Below are 7,001 nucleotides of genomic sequence, written 5' to 3'. Positions count from 1 at the left end.
CAGAGCGCAACTTCCATCATGTCGGAAATTAAAAGGAGATAATCTGAAACAGGTGTAACATGAGAGGTCACATCTCGAGGTATTGCAGAAAATCCCCAACGAATACGGCAGTAGGATGTCATAACTGTTTTAAATGCAATTAACCAGGGAAGGACTGCTCGAAACTGAAGAATCAGGGTGGCAATGCAAGTGTACTTATGACCAATACTGGAGACGCTCTCCTGGAACCACCTGCGGTTATAGGTAAACTTCATATAAAAAATGTTTAGGCTTTGGTATTAATTAATACTGGTGCCGATAAACCGAATCAAACCGTTTAAACGGCAACACTAATTAAACTATAAACCGAATCAAACCATTTAAACGGCAATGCTATTTAATGCGTTTGAAAAACTAAAATTTTGTATTAATGAGTTTTGACCAAAACAAACATTAAAATATTATAGTACATGTTCCTCTATTTTTCAAAAATATAAAGAACGTCCAAAATAGAGTTCGTATGCAAAAGATATGACAGTTTAAATAAAACAGACAGTAAAATATTGTTTTTCTTTAATGACGTAAAACCGAATCGATCAGTTGAGAGAACTACGCATTACCGACGACATTTTCGAGAACATTTTTAGAATCAAAGTATAGTCTATTATTTAATTTCACACTGGAAATATTTTTAGTAAAAATATGTACAAAGGTCGTGAAAATGAACACCACAAGTCGTTTAGACCTGAAACTTCAAACACAATTCCTTGGAGTTCCGTAACTCCAAAAATTAATCTATTTAATGTTTCTGATCCTTGAATTAACTCTATCTAATGGTATTTTCAAAAAATATCTCGACTTTCAGATTCCAAGGCACCTAGTTTTGTGTGTTTTTGGGTATTTAATTGGGGTATAACCCCATGTGGGACCTATATATGATTCTCAATGTTATAAAAATCAGATTTTCTTTTGCCTTCTACATCTTCCCGGTGTTTTTCATCTCCATTTCATTCTTCTTTAAGTACAAGTTTACACAAAATGGTACATTGCATGGTTAGAGGAATGGCCTCATTTGGGCTATGTGTGTGTTTCAACTATAAATAGATGCATGAGAAACCTCAAAACACACACCTCAACCTTCAGTTTCTCTTCTACTTCTCTCAATCTAAATCTCTCTCCATAGACTATCCCTAATCTCTCCCTTGGTATACTACTTAACACTACCCAAAAACCACCAATTCACGACCATTCTACCACTAAAACGCTCCTTATAACCCCTTGTTCATCAACAAACACCTCAACCTCCTTACACTACAAGAAGATTGGGCATTAGCGGCGGCGCGTGTCGCTGCTAAAGGTTAGGGTTGTCACCGCTAATACCTTTAGTGGAGACATGTCCCAGCAAATGAGTCACCGGTAATGCTTCGTCGCTAATGCACATCTAGTCGCCGCTAAAGGGTCATCGTCGCTGCTATCGACTTGTCGCCGCTAATAGTGCACAATCGCCACTAATAGTGTTTCGCCGCTAATACAACGTTGTCGCCATAAAAGATGTCGCCGCAAAAACAGCTTTGGTTTTTTTGTTTATTTAACATTAAATTTATAAAAAACAATATAATATTTATAAAATCTGATAACTTTTTATAGAAATATTAATCCACACACAACCAATCCAGAATATTAATATTAATCCACAATTCAAAATATTAATCCATACCACAACCTAAAGTATTCTTCCAAATTATAAACATTTCATAAAATCCTAAAGTAACTACTCGTCCTCATCATTTCCTTAATTATTTGGTGGTGGCCATGAGCGAAACCACTCTTCCAATGTTGCAGAACAGGCCAGGTCCTTTAGTATTGTTTGCAGCATTTTGAACTACAAAGAAAACAAAATATATTACCATCATGTCATAGTAGCATTATACTTTCCAAAAATTATATCATTCTACAAAATATCAACATATCAACATATCAACATATCAAATACACTTAAACATACATCTACTTTCCATTATAGCATTTACTTTCCAAAAATTACCAAACTACAAAATATCAACATATCAAATCACAACCAACATATCATTATACCATTCTACTTTCCATTATAGCAATGTACTTTCCAAAAATTACCAAACTACAAAATATCAACATATCAAACTATAACCAACATATCATTATAGCATTCTACTTTCTATTATAGCATTTAGCTTCCAAAAATTAACAAACTACAAAATATCAACATATCAAATCATAACCAACATATCATTATAACATTCTACTTTCCATTATAGCACTGTATTTTCCATTATATCATTATACTTTTCAGCTTAAACTAACAACTACCTATGATTTTGGTTGTTCTTGTGTCATTAGTTGTTCCTGATCGTACATGGACACAACGGCAGGGGGTTTACACCCAATGTATCTGATATGTCCGCGTCGAACACCCAGTATTCTTTCAAAGTAGTTTTTTATATCAGTGGATGTTAGACCGCTTGCTTCAGAAGTAGCCTGGGTTCGTTGGTTGTCATTACCAACACTCCTACCCCCGCTAAGTCCTACACTGGGAATTTACCTCATTGTACAGAGCGCAACTTCCATCATGTCGGAAATTAAAAGGAGATAATCTGAAATAGGTGTAACATGAGTGGTCACATCTCGAGGTATTGCAGAAAAACCCCAACCAATACGGCAGTAGGAAGTCATAATTATTTTAAATGCAATTAACCAGGGATCGACTGCTCGAAACTGAAGAATCAGGGTGGCAATAGAAGTGTACTTATGACCAATACTGGAGATGCTCTCCTGGAACCACCTGCGGTTATAGGTAAACTTCATATAAAAAATGTTTAGGCTTTGGTATTAATTAATACTGGTGTCGATAAAATCTTTATCGACCATATGTTTCGAAACACGACAAAACATGAGTTCTACAAACTTAATGAAACTTACATAGTAGATATGGAAATCAACCAAATAGAAAGCACTTTAGAAATACTCACTGACTGCTTTCTCACCCTGAATAATCATGTCATTCATATAGAAACTAAGGACCATTGCTGGTAATATTTGCTTGATAACTATACACTTTAGGGTTGTATATAATTAGGATTCTATATACTTAGAATTTGTGACTCCGATTTACTTCCTGTTCCTTGTTTGATTGTGGGCTTAAGGTAAAATCACTTATTCGACCGTCTATTTGATTATGATTATATACAACATGTATGCACAAGGAGATTATAGATGGACCAAGCAGGCATCATGTACCATGAAAATAAATTTCTATTTATCGAAGCCCTATGTACTATCAACACAAACTCAATTTTGGGACGAAATTTCTTTTAACGAGGTGGTAATGTAAAATTCCTTAATTTAGGGCAAATATTATAATCGGTCATTTCACCGTGAATCTCATGGTAATCTGACTTATTGAGTTTTAGTGCATATAAATTAAAATAAACAATTTATTTCAATTATTATATGATGTCAGATGATACCTTACTTCCAAATGTGTAAACTATAAACCAAATCAAACCGTTTAAACGGCAACGCTAATTAATGTGTTTGAAAAACTAAAATTTTGCATTAATCAGTTTTGACCAAAACAAACATTAAAATATTATAATACACGTTCCTCTATTTTTGAAAATATAAAGAATGTCCAAAATGGAATTCGTATGCAAAAGATATGGCAGTTTAAATAAAACAGACAGTAAAATATTGTTTTTCTTTAATCACGTAAAACCGAATCGATCAGTTGAGACACCTACGCATTGCCCATGGGATTTTCGAGAACGTTTTTAGAATCAAAGTATAGTCTATTATTTAATTTCACAATGGAAATATTTTTAATAAAAATATGTACAAAGGTCGTGAAAACGAACACCACAAGCTATTTAGACACGAAACATCAAACATAATTTCTTGGAGTTCCGTAACTCGAAAAATTAATCTGTTTAATGTTTCTGATCCTTGAATTAACTCTATCTAACAATATTTTCAAAAAATATCTCGACTTTCAGATTCCAAGGCACCCAGTTTTGTGTGTTTTTGGGTATTTAATTGGGTTATGACCCCATGTGGGACCTATATATGATTCTCAATGTTATAAAAATCCTATTTTCTTTTGCCTTCTACTTCTTCCCGGTGTTTTTCATCTCCATTTCTTTATTATTTAAGTACAAGTTTACACAAAATGGTACATTGCATAGTCAGAGGAATGGCCTCATTTGGGTTTTGTGTGTGTGTGTATGTGTGTGTTTCAACTATAAATAGATGCATAAGAAACCTCAAAAAACACACCTCAACCTTCAGTTTCTCTTCTACTTCTCTCAATCTAAATCTCTCTCCATAGACTCTCCGCAATCTCTCCCTTGGTATACTACTTAAAACTACCCAAAAACCACCGATTCACGACCATTCAACCACCAAAACGCTCCTTATAACCCCTTGTTCATCAACAAACACCTCAACCTCCTTACACTACAAGAAGATTGGGCATTACCGGCGGCGTGTGTCGCTGCTAAAGGTTAGGGTTGTCACCGCTAATACCCTTAGCAGAGACATGTCGCTGCAAATGAGTCACCGGTAATGCTTCGTCGCTAATGGACATCTAGTCGCTGCTAAAGGGTCATCGTCGCTGCTATCGACTTGTCGCCGCTAATACAGCACAATCGCCACTAATAGTGTTTCGCCGCTAATACAACGTTGTCGTCATAAAAGATGTCGCCGCAAAAACAGCTTTGGTTTTTTTTGTTTATTTAACATTAAATTTATAAAAAAACAATATAACATTTATAAAATTTGATAACTTTTTATAGAAATATTAATCCACACACAACCAATCCAAAATATTAATATTCATCCACAATTCAAAATATTAATCCATACCACAACCTAAAGTATTCTTCCAAATTATAAAACATTTCATAAAATCCTAAAGTAACTACTCGTCCTCATCATTTCCTTAATTATTTGGTGGTGGCCATGAGCGAAACCACTCTTCCAATGTTGCAGAACAGGCCATGTCCTTTAGTATTGTTTGCAGCATTTTGAACTACAAAGAAAACAAAATATATTACCATCATATCATAGTAGCATTATACTTTCCAAAAATTATATCATTCTACAAAATATCAACATATCAACATATCAACATATCAACATATCAAATACACTTAAACATACATCTACTTTCCATTATAGCATTTACTTTCCAAAAATTACCAAACTACAAAATATCAACATATCAAATCACAACCAACATATCATTATACCATTCTACTTTCCATTATAGCATTGTATTTTCCAAAAATTACCAAACTACAAAATATCAACATATAAAACTATAACCAATATATCATTATAGCATTCTACTTTCTATTATAGCCTTTACCTTCCAAAAATTAACAAACTACAAAATATCAACATATCAAATCATAACCAACATATCATTATAACATTCTACTTTCCATTATAGCACTGTATTTTCCATTATATCATTATACTTTTCAGCTTAAACTAACAACTACCTATGATTGTGGTTGTTCTTGTGTCACTAGTTGTTCCTGATCGTACATGGACACAACGGTAGGGCGTTTACACCCAATACATCTGATATGTCCGCGTCGAACACCCAATATTCTTTCAAAGTAGTTTTTTATATCAGTGGATGTTAGACCGCTTGCTTCAGAAGTAGCCTGGGTTCGTTGGTTGTAATTACCAACACTCCTACCCCCGCTAAGTCCTACACTGGGAATTTACCTCATTGTACAGAGCGCAACTTCCATCATGTCGGAAATTAAAAGGAGATAATTTGAAATAGGTGTAACATGAGTGGTCACATCTCGAGGTATTGCAGAAAAACCCCAACCAATAAGACAGTAGGAAGTCATAATTGTTTTAAATGCAATTAACCAGGGATGGACTGCTCGAAACTGAAGAATCAGGGTGGCAATAGAAGTGTACTTATGACCAATACTGGAGATGCTCTCCTGGAACCACCTGCGGTTATAGGTAAACTTCATATAAAAAATGTTTAGGCTTTGGTATTAATTAATACTGGTGTCGATAAAATCTTTATCGACCATATGTTTCGAAACACGACAAAACATGAGTTCTACAAACTTAATGAAACTTACATAGTAGATATGGAAATCAACCAAATAGAAAGCACTTTAGAAATACTCACTGACTGCTTTCTCACCCTGAATAATCATGTCATTCATATAGAAACTAAGGACCATTGCTGGTAATATTTGCTTGATAACTATACACTTTAGGGTTGTATATAATTAGGATTCTATATACTTAGAATTTGTGACTCCGATTTACTTCCTGTTCCTTGTTTGATTGTGGGCTTAAGGTAAAATCACTTATTCGACCGTCTATTTGATTATGATTATATACAACATGTATGCACAAGGAGATTATAGATGGACCAAGCAGGCATCATGTACCATGAAAATAAATTTCTATTTATCGAAGCCCTATGTACTATCAACACAAACTCAATTTTGGGACGAAATTTCTTTTAACGAGGTGGTAATGTAAAATTCCTTAATTTAGGGCAAATATTATAATCGGTCATTTCACCGTGAATCTCATGGTAATCTGACTTATTGAGTTTTAGTGCATATAAATTAAAATAAACAATTTATTTCAATTATTATATGATGTCAGATGATACCTTACTTCCAAATGTGTAAACTATAAACCAAATCAAACCGTTTAAACGGCAACGCTAATTAATGTGTTTGAAAAACTAAAATTTTGCATTAATCAGTTTTGACCAAAACAAACATTAAAATATTATAATACACGTTCCTCTATTTTTGAAAATATAAAGAATGTCCAAAATGGAATTCGTATGCAAAAGATATGGCAGTTTAAATAAAACAGACAGTAAAATATTGTTTTTCTTTAATCACGTAAAACCGAATCGATCAGTTGAGACACCTACGCATTGCCCATGGGATTTTCGAGAACGTTTTTAGAATCAAAGTATAGTCTAT

This window comes from Lactuca serriola, chromosome 4, assembly GCF_051521515.1.
Source record: "Lactuca serriola cultivar US96UC23 chromosome 4, Lser_US96UC23_V15, whole genome shotgun sequence".
Classification (NCBI taxonomy): domain Eukaryota; kingdom Viridiplantae; phylum Streptophyta; class Magnoliopsida; order Asterales; family Asteraceae; genus Lactuca; species Lactuca serriola.
Note: the sequence above shows the minus strand (reverse complement) of the source record.